The sequence below is a fragment of the Herpailurus yagouaroundi genome, unplaced genomic scaffold (genome assembly GCF_014898765.1).
Source record: "Herpailurus yagouaroundi ecotype Mexico unplaced genomic scaffold, PumYag 166, whole genome shotgun sequence".
Taxonomy (NCBI): Eukaryota; Metazoa; Chordata; class Mammalia; order Carnivora; family Felidae; genus Herpailurus; species Herpailurus yagouaroundi.
This window is the reverse complement of record NW_024412407.1, coordinates 22661143-22674728: the sequence shown is the minus strand read 5'-3', so window position 1 is coordinate 22674728 and position 13586 is coordinate 22661143. Positions and strand designations below refer to the sequence as shown.

The 13586-nt window shown below is 37.9% G+C and overlaps 1 protein-coding gene across 2 annotated transcripts in view; it reads left to right on the top strand.

Moving 5' to 3' along the window:
* The window catches only part of RASSF8 (Ras association domain family member 8), a 118021-nt gene that overhangs the window by 17287 nt on the left and 87148 nt on the right, over positions 1 to 13586 (top strand). The window lies entirely within an intron of this gene.

Below are 13586 nucleotides of genomic sequence, written 5' to 3'. Positions count from 1 at the left end.
CCTTCCTTCCTTCCTTCCTTCCTTCCTTCCTTCCTTCCTTCCTTCCTCTCTCTCTCTCAAAAGAAGACGACGATGACAGTGTAATCAAGGACTGAAAAGACCAAAAGAAATATGACTGGGGGACAGTGGTGTAAATATGGGGCAAGATGATTGGGGAACTGGAAAGAGGCCACTCCAGCCTGAGGACCATGGTGGAGACTAGCCCAGAATATAGATGTGCAGAGTATGGTTGGGAGGTAGCACCGTGTCTAGAGTCACTCAGTCTGGAGTGTACTGCTGGGAGTAGAGGGCAATGGGACTTTGTGGCTGGGGCCAGGTGTTGGAGGTCTTACATACTGCACTGAGGAATTTGAACTTTATTCCAAGGTGGTAAGGTTTTAAGATCAAGTCTTCTACTGATCTTCCTCTCCAACTCAGGCTGCCACTGTCTCTAGTTCTCCCTTCCATTTGCTATGTTCAGAACAAGCCCAGTGTAATTTGCCTAGTCCTGACACCATCTGACAGAGACTCTTCCGGTTTTGTACAGATTACCAAGGAAATTGTGATTTTGGTCTAGAATCTTAGGATGTTTTCATAGTCAGCAGCTAATCCTTTGGTGTTGGTTCTCCTTGCCATAGATTTTTGCAGCACACTGTTCAGTTTTTCAACTATTTTTGTGTCCATTGTATAATCTGATACTTAACAGTTTTTGGAAATAGATCAGACAGCTTATAGTTAGAGAAATCAGCTCAGAAAGCCTAAATGAATAGCCCAAGATCATTCAGTGGTGAGACTTGAAGATGAAATTAGAAACAGTGACTTTATGACCCTGTTTGGTCCAGGGTTCCTTCCATTGAGTCATTATACCATGGCCTTCCATGAGTGATTCCGACTACCAAGGAATGCATGTCAGCCATGTTGTTATGGCATCAGCGAGGTGCTTGCATGGGTTTATACCTGTTGGGTGTGATATTTTGAAATGGCTGAGATTATGAGTTACATCTGTAATCATTACACAGAGAGAAACTAACTGGCTTATATGGGAGTTTGCCTATAATCATCTTATTTATTATTTTTTATAGGAACAGTCTAACTTCTTGGTAAACCTTTTTCATTCAACAAATCATTTTGATTTTTTTTTCTGGAAATAATATGCCTAAATCATTGGAGTTTTTATTCTTAATTTCATATAGTTAGCAGGAAAATTGTTTTCATCCTTCAAATATTCAGCAAGCTAACAAAGTATATTAATTTTGTGAGTCATTTTAAAGCAATAGGACTTACGAAGTTAAGTGCACAACTTAAAATATTTGTAAAAAAAAAAAAAATTGAGGATCTTCCTTTAGAATTCTTTGTGCCAAAAGCAACAAAGTTGGCCTTTTAAAAATCATAATTGAGATTATCTAGGTTGTAAGCAGCTATAGTATTGGCAAAAATACTATCTTTATAATTAAGGACCACTGACATCAAACACTAAACCTATAGAATTCCTATAGAGACGTGGTGGTGTTGACACTGGAGAGACTGGGAGGTTGTACCATATTCAGAAGAGCAGTCTCTGAAGAATAGCAATGGAAGGTCACATAGTGTTAGGATATGGGACGAGGTCATGAGACCTCCTAGTCTTCCTGTTGTTAGTAGTAGGATCAGGTATAAACTCCTCAGTCTGTCCTCGGCCTTCCATCTGAGGGAGTGTGGGATATGGAGGCTTTTCCCAAGTCCAACAACAAAGGCACAGAACACAAACAAAAGTAAGGACTTGCTTATCAGCACTGAGTGAATGTAATTTGATGGCATTATAGTAATGACAGTAAGTTTCAGACCTATCTTAGAAATAAAGATGAAACTCTTCTAACATTCTATTAAAAAAAAAACAATAGATTGTCATTGAATATGTAGAGGCTTCTGAGCTTCTGATAGAGCGAGCTGATCTGGAACATTTTGTTCAATTCTAAGGTCAAATCAAGTTATTTTTAAGCTCCTAAATGACTGGGACTGGCCTAAATATAATATCCTTATGTATCTGGAAGTCAGACTGGCTAACCTCACCTGTCTAATAAAAGCATTTACAGTGGCAGTCACAAACCTCTATGTTTCCTAGTTTCTAAATTTATTATTATTTAATTCTATATTAATTATGTGTGTACTGTATGTGATTATGTTAATGATATTAATTGTTAAATAATAAATGTTGCTTATTTCCGGTCCAAAATGTTTTAGACCTTTGACTGAAACCTGTGTACGTACCTGTGTTTGGTGGGGAGGGGTTCAGGAACAACAGAATGAGGGCCTTAAAAACAGGCACATAGATTAAACAAACATTCAGGAGGCAGGACAAGACCAGCATTCTTTAACTTCAAAATATTGGACATGATTATGGTGTCTTGTAGTTTTCTGATCATTTTCACATCTTTTAAATCATTTGATTATTCCAGAAACCCTGTAAGAATGGTACGCTGGGCATCATTCACATTGTCCATGCAAAGTGAAGTCATAGACTACGTTGTCTAATGTAACAGATATTTACACCATTCTTCCACAGTCAATTTGGTCCTGCCCACCTTCCTAGGTGTCTTATTTGGGGGATTAGGTAGATAATGGTATCTAGCAAAGAAGCTTGAAGCAAGTGAGAAATTCTTGGTCTCTTATAACATTACTACTGGGTTATAATGAAAGCAAATTTTGATTAAACTACACATACAGATAATTTTTAGATAAACATTTACTGGCAAATAGCAAAAAATTGTTAATACAGCCTGGTGTATAAGCTTGATGAAGGCTCAAATCTTTGTATTTTTAGGCATTCTGACACACCTTGCAAGGAACATTTACTTAAAGCAGACAGTAGCGTGGCAGAGGAGAGATACTTGGTCTTTTACTTGTCATGGGGGGTTCCAGGCTTCACCAGATTCTTTGTTTACTGCAGGGTGGAAGTATCTCTGAAACATTTTAACAAGCCATACATACTTGAATCCTTTAATTTCATCAATATGATTCTATTTCTAATATTCATCAGGCTACTTATAATTAGCAAGCTGCTGAATACACTGAAGAAAATCCATCCAGTAGGTAATGAGCAGTGTCCCCAAAGCATTTGTCTCTTATAACCACTGCTAAAGTATGGGCTTTCTGATTCCACTCTGGACAGTGCATTACTACTACTATCAAAGTTATTGCCTAACCTAAAAAGTGTCACAAATCACAGCCTCTATGCTAAAATGGCTCAAAAAGTAAATTGCAGATACTGAAACACATCTAGACTTTTGAGATGTCTAGGCAAGTTACACTATTTGTGTATTCTGTTTAATAAAGAAGTTAGCAGGCACATTAATTTGCTTATAGAAGTCTTAACAAAATGTGGAGAGTGAGTTTGTGGTGATGTTATTTTTGCCCACATCAATGCAGCATGAATAGGCATGTGTGCATGGTATCTGTTTAGTGACTATTTGTGTGTATATATGTATCATCTTTATACAGCCCAAAGACTAAGTGAATTTCAGGTGTAGTTTTCTGGGAAGAAATGAGAACTAAAAATTTAAAGATTTGCATTACTGGGGCGCCTGGGTGGCGCAGTCGGTTAAGCGTCCGACTTCAGCCAGGTCACGATCTCGCGGTCCGTGAGTTCGAGCCCCGCGTCAGGCTCTGGGCTGATGGCTAAGAGCCTGGAGCCTGTTTCTGATTCTGTGTCTCCCTCTCTCTCTGCCCCTCCCCCGTTCATGCTCTGTCTCTCTCTGTCCCAAAAATAAATAAACATTGGAAAAAAAAAATTTAAAAAAAAAAATATAAAAAAATAAAGATTTGCATTACTGAGGTAAGGCTAGGGTTTTGACACCCACCCATACATACATACACTTAAAACAAGCTATAGTCTGGTGAATGCTATGCAAATATTTACATACTCAAGCATGCAATAGGTGCAGTTTGGTAGCTAAACTTAATGTAGATGGTTTTTGGGATAGGTTGGAATATATTATGTATGGAATAAATGTGAGGATGTGACATGCAAATATTTTTTTCTAAATTTAAATTTAATCTCTATATGGTCTGTATCCCCCAAATATAAAAGCTTATTGAATTATACACTCTGCTTTCCCACAAGTGGTAGTAGTTGAAGACCAATTAATAGATAAGCTTGTCCTAGAAGCAGGTGTAGAGTAAGAGTTAAATAGTGAGAAGCTCCAACAGCTGGCCTAGGCAAGAGGAGAAGCCAGAGAGAAAAGGTGAGAGCAGTACCTTCCCTGAATGCAAAGGGGAAAAGTCTCAATAACCAGCAGAAATAACCAGCAGTATTGAGTCTTATAGAGTCTATACACATTTTTATCACCCATTTTACCTACACAAAAACTCAGGCACAGAATAATTTACCCAAACTTACATGGGTAGGAAGAGTGAGGCAGAGCTAGGATTCTAACCCAAAAATGGCTACACCACTATTGATTTTAACTACCATTCCATGCTGAAGCTTTGCCATAGAGGAGAGTTTAGGTGCTTTGTTGGGTGATGGGGACACAGAGACACTTCCTACCCTAGAGGAATTTTTACAAGAATAGTAGGGTAGATGGCTCAATGACACATGGAGTGTTTTCATTTCTGTGATAGTGTGTCGCAGGTAGAGTCAGGACACAGGAAGACTGTGGCCGGCTTTTAATTGTTGGAGGAAGGAGAGAGGAATCAGGATAGGTCTGTTGGAGAACGTAACTCTTAAACTGAGGTTCGCAGTGGCAAAATTTAGAGTGGTGGTTTAAAAAATTTAGGTACAGGAAGCTGGATTTCATCCTTAGGTCTGCTTCTTTGTTTCCATCAAATTTTCTAAGTACTCTTCCCATATGGTTAAAAACTGATTTAAGCGAATATGCTGTGTCTTTAAAAGTCTGCAATGGGTTTGTCCTAACAAGGTATTTAACTCACAAATGTGAATATTTTGTTATTTGTTTTGGTTAGGTGGGTCATTGTGCTGTAACATTTATAATACAATTATATGCAATGTTCTCTTTAGAAAAAGAGTAATTAAAAAAAGTGTAGTAACTACTATGCTTTGTGTATGGGGTGGGAAAGACCTTTCATAATCATTCCTGTGCTTTCATTAAAAGCACCGTAGAAGAAATGAAGCTGTTCTCCAAATGAGGAGAACAAGGAAAATTTGGAAAGAAGGAATTCTGGAAATGTTGCAGGATTCTTCTAACGTCCCTCCTATTACACAGGTGCCCTGTCTCCATTAAGTGATTATATGATGTAGCGGAGTTTATTATGTCTTCTTTATGTATAGTTTTGTTACCTGTTTTTTAAAAGCAAGCACATTATAACTTTTTAAAAACTCAATTTCATGAAGTTGTTTTATTGCACTGGCTCACTCTTGGGTTTTTTTTTGGGGGGGGGTTTGGGGTGGGGAGGGCCGTTGCCCTAAAAATAGTAAGAACAACCATGCACTAAGTGAACATTGTAGGTGCAGAGGCTGTGCTAGGTCCTTTACCCACATTTTTGTTTAATCTTAAAATTCTGCAAGGTAAATTTGCTCATTTTACAAATGAGAAAATAGGGGCGCCTGGCTGGCCCAGTCAGTTAAGCATCCAACTTTGGTTCAGGTCATGATCTTGCAGTTTGTGAGTTCAAGTCCTGTGTCGGGCTCTGTACTGACAACTCAGAACCTGGAGCCTGTTTTGGATTCTGTGTCTCCCTCTCTCTCTGCCTCCACCGAGCTTGTGCTTGCGCTCTCTCACTCTCTCTCTCTCTCTCTCTCTCTCTCTCTCTTTCTCTCTCTCTCTCTCTCAAATAAATAAATAAGCATTAAAAAATTTTTGAAAAAATGAGAAAACAGGTTTGGAGAGATTTTTTAAACTACAGAAAGTTAAGCAGCCAGTAGGAAGAGCTGGTCTGAGAAGAAAGAGGCCAACATAAGGAGAAAAAGCAGGTATGAGGGAGGGCATGGAAGTGAACAGAAGAATGAGAGATGAGACAGATGAATCATTCAGCAGACTCACGTGTGTGGTGTTGGAGGTTCTTGTTCTGGAACCCCTGAGGCTGTGGATATGCGATGCCCTTGTCTTGGATATGTTAGCCTTCTATGTATATGGTGTGTCTCTTTTTTTCAGATGTTTTTTGGCAAGGTTTGCAAACTCATTACAGCAGTCATGCAGATGGCATTAAGAGGTGAGGTGGGGTTGGTATAAAGGATGAGTGGTTAGGACTGTGGCAAGTTAGAGTATGCCTTACCTAAAGGGGTGGTCACCTGCTCTGCTCAAGTTGATTACTGCCCTTAGTAAATGTTTGGCTTATATTCAGGCTTTTTTTCAGAGAAGCCATATATCTGGATATTTTGGGTCATTTCCACCTTTTTAAAAACATCAAAACACCATGTTAGCCAAACAAAATGGAAGGTGAATTTGTGCTTTAAATTGTATCAGTGTCTTTGTTAGCTGGTGAGAGTAGGGTAGGGGTAGTACTAAGTTCTTAGGCCTGTGGGAAAGGATGTCTTGGTTACCTGATTAGCCTTAGCCAGCTACTGAGCAGGCCTCATCTGGGCAAGGAGTCGTTATAAATGCACTAATTTTAATTTTTGAATTACAGGGGACGTAGATGTCAGATTGTCGAAATAGTCTCATTTCAAGAATAATTTAAATCTAAGCTAATTTTTAAAAATTCATGGAGCGAGATATTTCAATTCAGTGAATTTTTTAGATAATTTAAATTCCTTTAAAACCTTCATTTTAAGAATTAAGGATATCAAACTGCCTGTTTTAACAAATATATTAAGCATAATATTTGTGAGGGATGTATTAAAAGACATTATTAGCATATTATCCCATAAATTTAGATTTTGTTCAGTAGAAAATTGACAATGGATGTGTACTTTTATGAGCAGTTTAAGGAGATACTGAGGCAGTTGCTTTATTTAAAAAGGAGGAGGTATATTGCTAGGGTGACAACATATCCTGACTTACTGGATCAGTCCTGGTTCACTCTTGTTCTGGAATAATTAAAGGACCTTTAGTCCAGGATGATAAATTAAATGGTTACCTTATATAATGTTAATATGTTCTTTAGCTGTTAGTCCCTTTCTCATAGACTTGGAATGAGCCAGGTATGCTGAATGACCTTGTTGCTTCTTGGAAAATTAATCACTGAAGCAAAGGATAAACCAGTCTTCACCTCACTGTTACTCTCTCAGCCCTCCCTGAAGGATCTTTGCTATTGCTGTCATGGTTTTACTTGTCAGCAACATTTAAACCATGATTGATTATATCTATATCATAGTTTTCAAAGCCATCCTTCTTGTTAATTTTAACCTACTCTTATATCAGTATCAGATTTAATTTGTGGTGTGTGAGGGAGGCATAGCAATCCCCATTTCAAGGATGTATACCAATAGTATCCATAATCATCCTTCAGTGACACTTAGGTAAAGATAATAAAACCTTAATTTTATATAAGCACATATCCAAGCAAATATCTTTTATTGCATGAAATTTAACATACTGGGTGCTACTTTCCTGATGTATCAATTTTTTTTCAGAAATTATGTTTTATATATATATGATGATATATATATCATCATTTATATATAATTATATATATATATGATGATATATGAGTGATACCATGTTCCACATCTTTTCAACTTGGAATAAATATAATGAAGTCATGTTAATCAGGTTCGTAAATGAAAAAAATTTGAAGATGTAGATAAAAATCTAAAAATGACAGATTGTGAATTCAGAATGATTTTAGTGTCTTAAAACAATGGCTGAACCATAAAAGGACTAAATTTAATGGATTATGAATTTCTGCATTTAGATTAAAAAATAACAGTTACATAAGTACAGGAATGAGGAAACATCTCAACATACCTCCTATGAAAAATAACAGGAAGTAATGGCCTTTAAAAAAATTAATGCTACCTTTCATTTCTTGGTATGTGAGACTAAGTATGCTCAACTTCTTTTCTACCACAAACTAAAAGTGCTAGATAAGTTACATAATTGTGTCTTTAAACGGTGAGAGGGAAACTTTGGGCCGAAAGTAAAAGCAACTCCATGAGGTACGTGAAACGGCCAATATGTGAACACTTGTTGAATCCAGCAGATGTGAGCTGTGATTTACTTGGAGATAGGAGACAAAGCCCAGAGCCTATGTGAGGGAGAAAAACTTTACTAGATGTCTCCACATCAGTCTGGAACCCTGTAAAGACTACTTTCATTGTGTGGTGTTAAACCAGAGCTAACTTTTCCCCCTGATCTTCTCCCAGTCCCTAGCAACTCTAAGGAAAACTGCCTAATATTTCATAGCAAATAGTGTTCATGCAGGTTTTTAGTCCTAATTTAGACCTACTTAGGTAGTTCAAAAAAGACAAATAGTTGTTAAGTGTTTTTAGAAAGCAGAAGCAAGTGCAGATTCCTTCTGGAGGAATCTTTCTTCAGTGTAGGTCTCAAAGAGTTCAAAAAATATAATTTCAAGAAATTTCAACTCATAATCAAAATTATAAAACAGACAAGTAAACAAAGCATCATGAATAGAACCAGCCAGAGTAGTAGATGATAGAATTAGACATGTAGTGATCTAAGATACAGTTATCAGACAGAGAATGTAAAGTAGCTTTGTGTTAAAGAAATGGGAATGTTAAAAATGTTAGTAAATAGCAAGTGAATATAAAAATGACAAAGGAGGTCTGAAAATACTAGATAGAGCTTTGAAAATTTAAATATTTACTTGGAATTTTAAAATCAGCAAACAGGCTTAGTGGTAAATTAGACATAGCCAAAGAAAGAATTAATCAACTGGAGAACAGTTCTGAGCTTTCTGACTGTGACCCACAGTAAGAAATTCATTTACTGATGTGTGTGTGCATGTAACACGTGTATAATTTAAGTCAGAGTTTTAAGAAACTGATTGTATCCTCCTAAGAGTAATATTCTCTATTATTTTTCCTTTCTAATTTGTTCTTTTTCATTTAAAAACAAAAGTTGGATCCAACCCAGGAAATTTTATGAACCGCACACAATAGGTCATGACCACAGTTCTGAAGAAAACTGATTTTAATAAAGTTGAAAATATTCATACCCTGCAGCCCAGCATTTATCCACCGATGTTCGTAGTGCTTCATGTGGCCCATTCCAAAAAACCTGGAAGAAAACCATCAGTTGTAGAAAACATATCTGTGGTGTGTTTTATACACATAGTGGATTACTGTAGGACTAAGGTGATAACATGATGAATGACCAGTAAGTGCAACATGGGTACCACCCCATCAGAGTGGATGCTGCCAGGAAACAGCCGGCCTCAGCCCACACCTGTGCGCGCAAACCTTTTCTGCAGCTTTGGAAATGCATAGAGCACCGATCCAAGCAGCAACATCACACTGAGTAAAAAAAAAAAAAGCAAGGTGCAAAAGATTATATGTGGTATGATACCATTTATATGAAGTTCAGAAATTTGGGCAAGCTAGTAATCATTTGGGGATACAAACATGTAATTGAATTATTTTTCTAAAGATGAGTACACACAGCATTTAAGAGAGTTTCACCTCTAAGTGGAGGATTAGGGAGTGGGTTAGGAAGAGTCAAAAGGGGCTTCAGAGGTGTTAGTAATTTGGGTTTTTTTTCTTAAAACTGGTTGTGGCACACATGTTTATTCCCTTAGAATTCTTTATATATTGAGCATTAAATGAAAATAACTTAATAAAAAAGCCAAGGCAGGATCAACACAGATAATAAATCTTTTATGCTGATCAGACCATCTTTAGAAAGACATTTTTAGTTTGGGGTGCCAGATTTTATGGACTTTAACAAACTGGAATGTGTCCAGAGGAAAACATCCAGAGTAATGATATAAACCTGGTCTTGAGCCTGTCATTTTTTAGATGAAAATCATGTGAATTTTGAGCATGGGGCAGTTTTGATTTCCCTGATCCATTAGCTAGTGGATGTGGGAAGTGAACTGTGCTCTGTTAAGTCTCAGGGTAATATACTTCTGCTGCACCATGCAGAAATGAGTTCTAAAAAATGTCTACAATTGTATTGTTTTTTTCTGTCAAATGCTAGAACTGTAGGCCTTATGTGGCATGTTGTAATATACCAAGTAATAGCTCAGAAATGGGACCTTTCATTACTGGCTTCAGACAAGCCCTGTGCTATCCATAGCTCCTGAAAGCATCTTTAGATTCAGGTAGTATCCATGGAAGGGAGGTGCATCTGGGTAATTTGGTTTGGTGTCTTTTGGAGGAAAAGCAAACTCAGTCCTAGCATTGCTCTGTCTTTGGCTATGCAGGGAGCCAGTTTGTCTGACCAGGGCCTTAGTTGGACATAAACATGGAAGGTTGGGCAAATAAATGGTAACCTTTATCTAGGTATAATGATCACTGGAGGTAAAGGTATAAGTTAGCAATTGTTGAGGATCTACAATGTGCCAGCTGTTGTTAGGCATTTTTTTAAGACTTTAATTTTTTTAGAGCAGTCTTAGGTTTGCAGCAAAATTGAGGAACTTACCAAGATTTCCCATATACCCCACACATGCATAGCCTTCCCCATTATCAACATGCCCCACCAGGGTGATACATTTATTACAGTTAATGAACCTGCATCCACATATCACTATCACCCAAAGTCCGTAGTTCACACTACAGTTCACTTTTGGTGTTGTATCCTCTGTGTGTTGGGATAAATGCACCAGGATATGCATCTACCATTAGATTATAGAGTGGTTGCCCTGCCCTAAAAATTCTCTATGCTCTGCCTTTTCGTTCCTCTCTCTCCCCCAACTCATGGCAACCACTAATCTTCTTACTGTCTCCATACTTTTGCCTTTTTTTGAGTGAATGTCAAATAGTTGGAATCATACAGTTTGTAGCCTCTTCAGATTGGCTTCTCTTCCACTTGCTCATACGCATTTACCTTTCCTCCATGTCGTTTCATGGTTGATAGCTCATTTTTAGCTCTGAATAATATTCCATTGTCTGGATATACCACAGCTTATTTATTCATTTACCTACTGAAGAACATCTATTTGCTTCCAAGTTTTGGGAGTTATAAATTAAGTTGCTATGCAGGTTTCTGTGTGGACATAAATTTTCAGCTCCTTTGAGTAAATACAAAGGTGCATGATAGGTAGATCCTGCCAGCAGGGAGTATGTTTAGTTTTGTTAGAAACCACCAAATTGTCTTTCAGAGTAGCTATCATTTTGCTTTCCCACCTGCAGTGAATGAGAATTCCTGTTGCATTTTATGTTGTCAGTGTTCCAGATTTTGGCCATTCTAACAGGTGTGTAGTAGTATCTCATTGTTTTTATTTGCATTTCCCTGATGATGTATGATGTACAGCATCTTTTCATATGTTTCTTAGGCATTGTCACATAAAAATATTCTATTCCTTTGGGAAGGAAGTGGTCTTATGTCCATCTTACAGATGTGAAATTCAAGGAGAGGTGATTAAAATCACTCTTTGGAAAGAAGGCCTTCCTGTCAGGAGAGCAAGCTGCAGGGTCCTGGCTAGAGGCAGTGTTGTGGAGTGGTTAGGAGCACAGACTATTCATATATACACAGAATCTGCCATTTGCTAGCAGGGTGAACTGGATTATGAGTTATTTGCCTTATCAGGAAATGAGGAAAATCCTTATTTTATGGGATTGTTATGAAAAGTAAATGAATTAATGTATACAGTACATAAAACAGTGGCTTAGCACATAGAAAGTGATTAAAATGAAGTGTTTACAGAAATATTTTTCCAGACTCTGGCTTGTAGCAAGCAACTCTCTTGGTCTCAGTGACCTCGTAGCAGAGCCTGCCATCAGTCTTAAAGAGGTGAAATAGTTATGTCCAGTCTGGTATCCCCAACATCCCAAGTTGGGTTCTGCCCCATCCAGAAGGTGATAGTGGCCTTGATGATTTGCATTCATCAGTTCGTCTTCTTCCAAGATCCTTCATCTTCCAGGGGCATAGAGATGTTGATTATGATGCAGTTACTAAAAGACATAACAGGTACACTGATTTCTAAGAGCTTTGCTCTGCAGATGAGAAATTGAGGCTCAGGGAGGTTGTGAGTGTCCCAAATGCACTTCACATCAGAACTGGGATTAGGGTGTTTGCTCTCGTATGTACTACCTCCAGAACTGTGGAGGATAAAGCCAGTTTTCTCTTTGAAGCCTCAATTTCATACAATATGAATCATCTCACATTTCTTGGGTTGACTGGACCATCAAGACTGTGGGTTCTGTGTGCCTTTTGGGGACTGGTAGGCTGTCACCAGCATCCACATCATGCCAGGGCTGTTTGCCTTTTCTATTAAGGCATCTAATGGCTGCTCCTCCTTGCCCAGTTTCTCTCTGAATTGTGCAGGGATTAGACTTCTGTTGGCTTCCTCTGTGTGTTTCTCTTGTATCTGACCTATCATTTCCCAGTCATTGGCTTTTCATAACTCTGGCCAGGTTTGTATTTACTTACTCCTTCCCCCCCCTCCCCCCCCCCCCCCACTGCTTCTGCCACTTCTGTTTCCTTTAATCATTTTCCTTTCCTTATCCTGTTTTCTCTCTTATTTATTATTACACATTGGCTCTTGTATGTTTTTGCCATTTTTCCTGTACCTGGGGTCAGGAGAGGTCTCTTGATTTTTAGAGTCATTATTAGACAGTGAATGGTATGAACTGGAACATGGCACACTGACCCAAATCCACAATACAGCATGTGAACTAACTTAACTTGCTTTTGATTCCCTGGAGCCAAAGTGAACATTATTGACACAGCATTATAGTCAATATCATAATGGTCTCAGTAAGGGAAAAGAAGACACCAAAACTGTAGAGACTATAATTCTAGAAATGATCCAAGGACTTCCCTTCCCTAAGGCACTAAGGCAGGAAATGATAAGATCTCAGAAATAGGTAAAGTGTAATAATAATCACAAGTTCCTGGCTTAAATAGTGTTGAAACATAAAGATACTCTTTTCTTCAACTTAAGATAGCTTTATTGCTTAATGCTCTTCTTTGAACCGAAATGAGGACATTTATTCAAGATTAGCATATATGATGAAACTGTTCAATTTAGAAATTAGATAATTGTTTGAAACATCTGAGCATGCCAAATGCTATAGTGATTGTCAAATTTAATAGGAGGATATTCTTTGATCTCTGTGTTTTGCTTTTTTAAAAAACATGCTAAAAATTTTCTATCAACTCCTATTTTAAAAGGAGAGAATAGAAATCATTGTCACTTAAAATCAATTAGTGTTATTTTAAAAATGAATCCATCACATTTGAACATACCCTTCTTTATGGTAGGGTTTTAAAAATTAGTTCTGGGGCGCCTGGGTGGCGCAGTCGGTTAGGCGTCCGACCTCAGCCAGGTCACGATCTCGCGGTCCCTGAGTTCGAGCCCCGCGTCAGGCTCTGGGCTGATGGCTCGGAGCCTGGAGCCTGTTTCCGATTCTGTGTCTCCCTCTCTCTCTGCCCCTCCCCCGTTCATGCTCTGTCTCTCTCTGTCCCAAAAATAAATAAAAAACGTTGAAAAAAAAATTTTAAAAAAAATTAGTTCTAAGACTGTTAGAAGAAAAATGAGAGAAAGTTTAGAACATCTGTGGACAACCTTTCAGTCAGAATTGTCAGGTCTTTATAAGTAATCTAGGG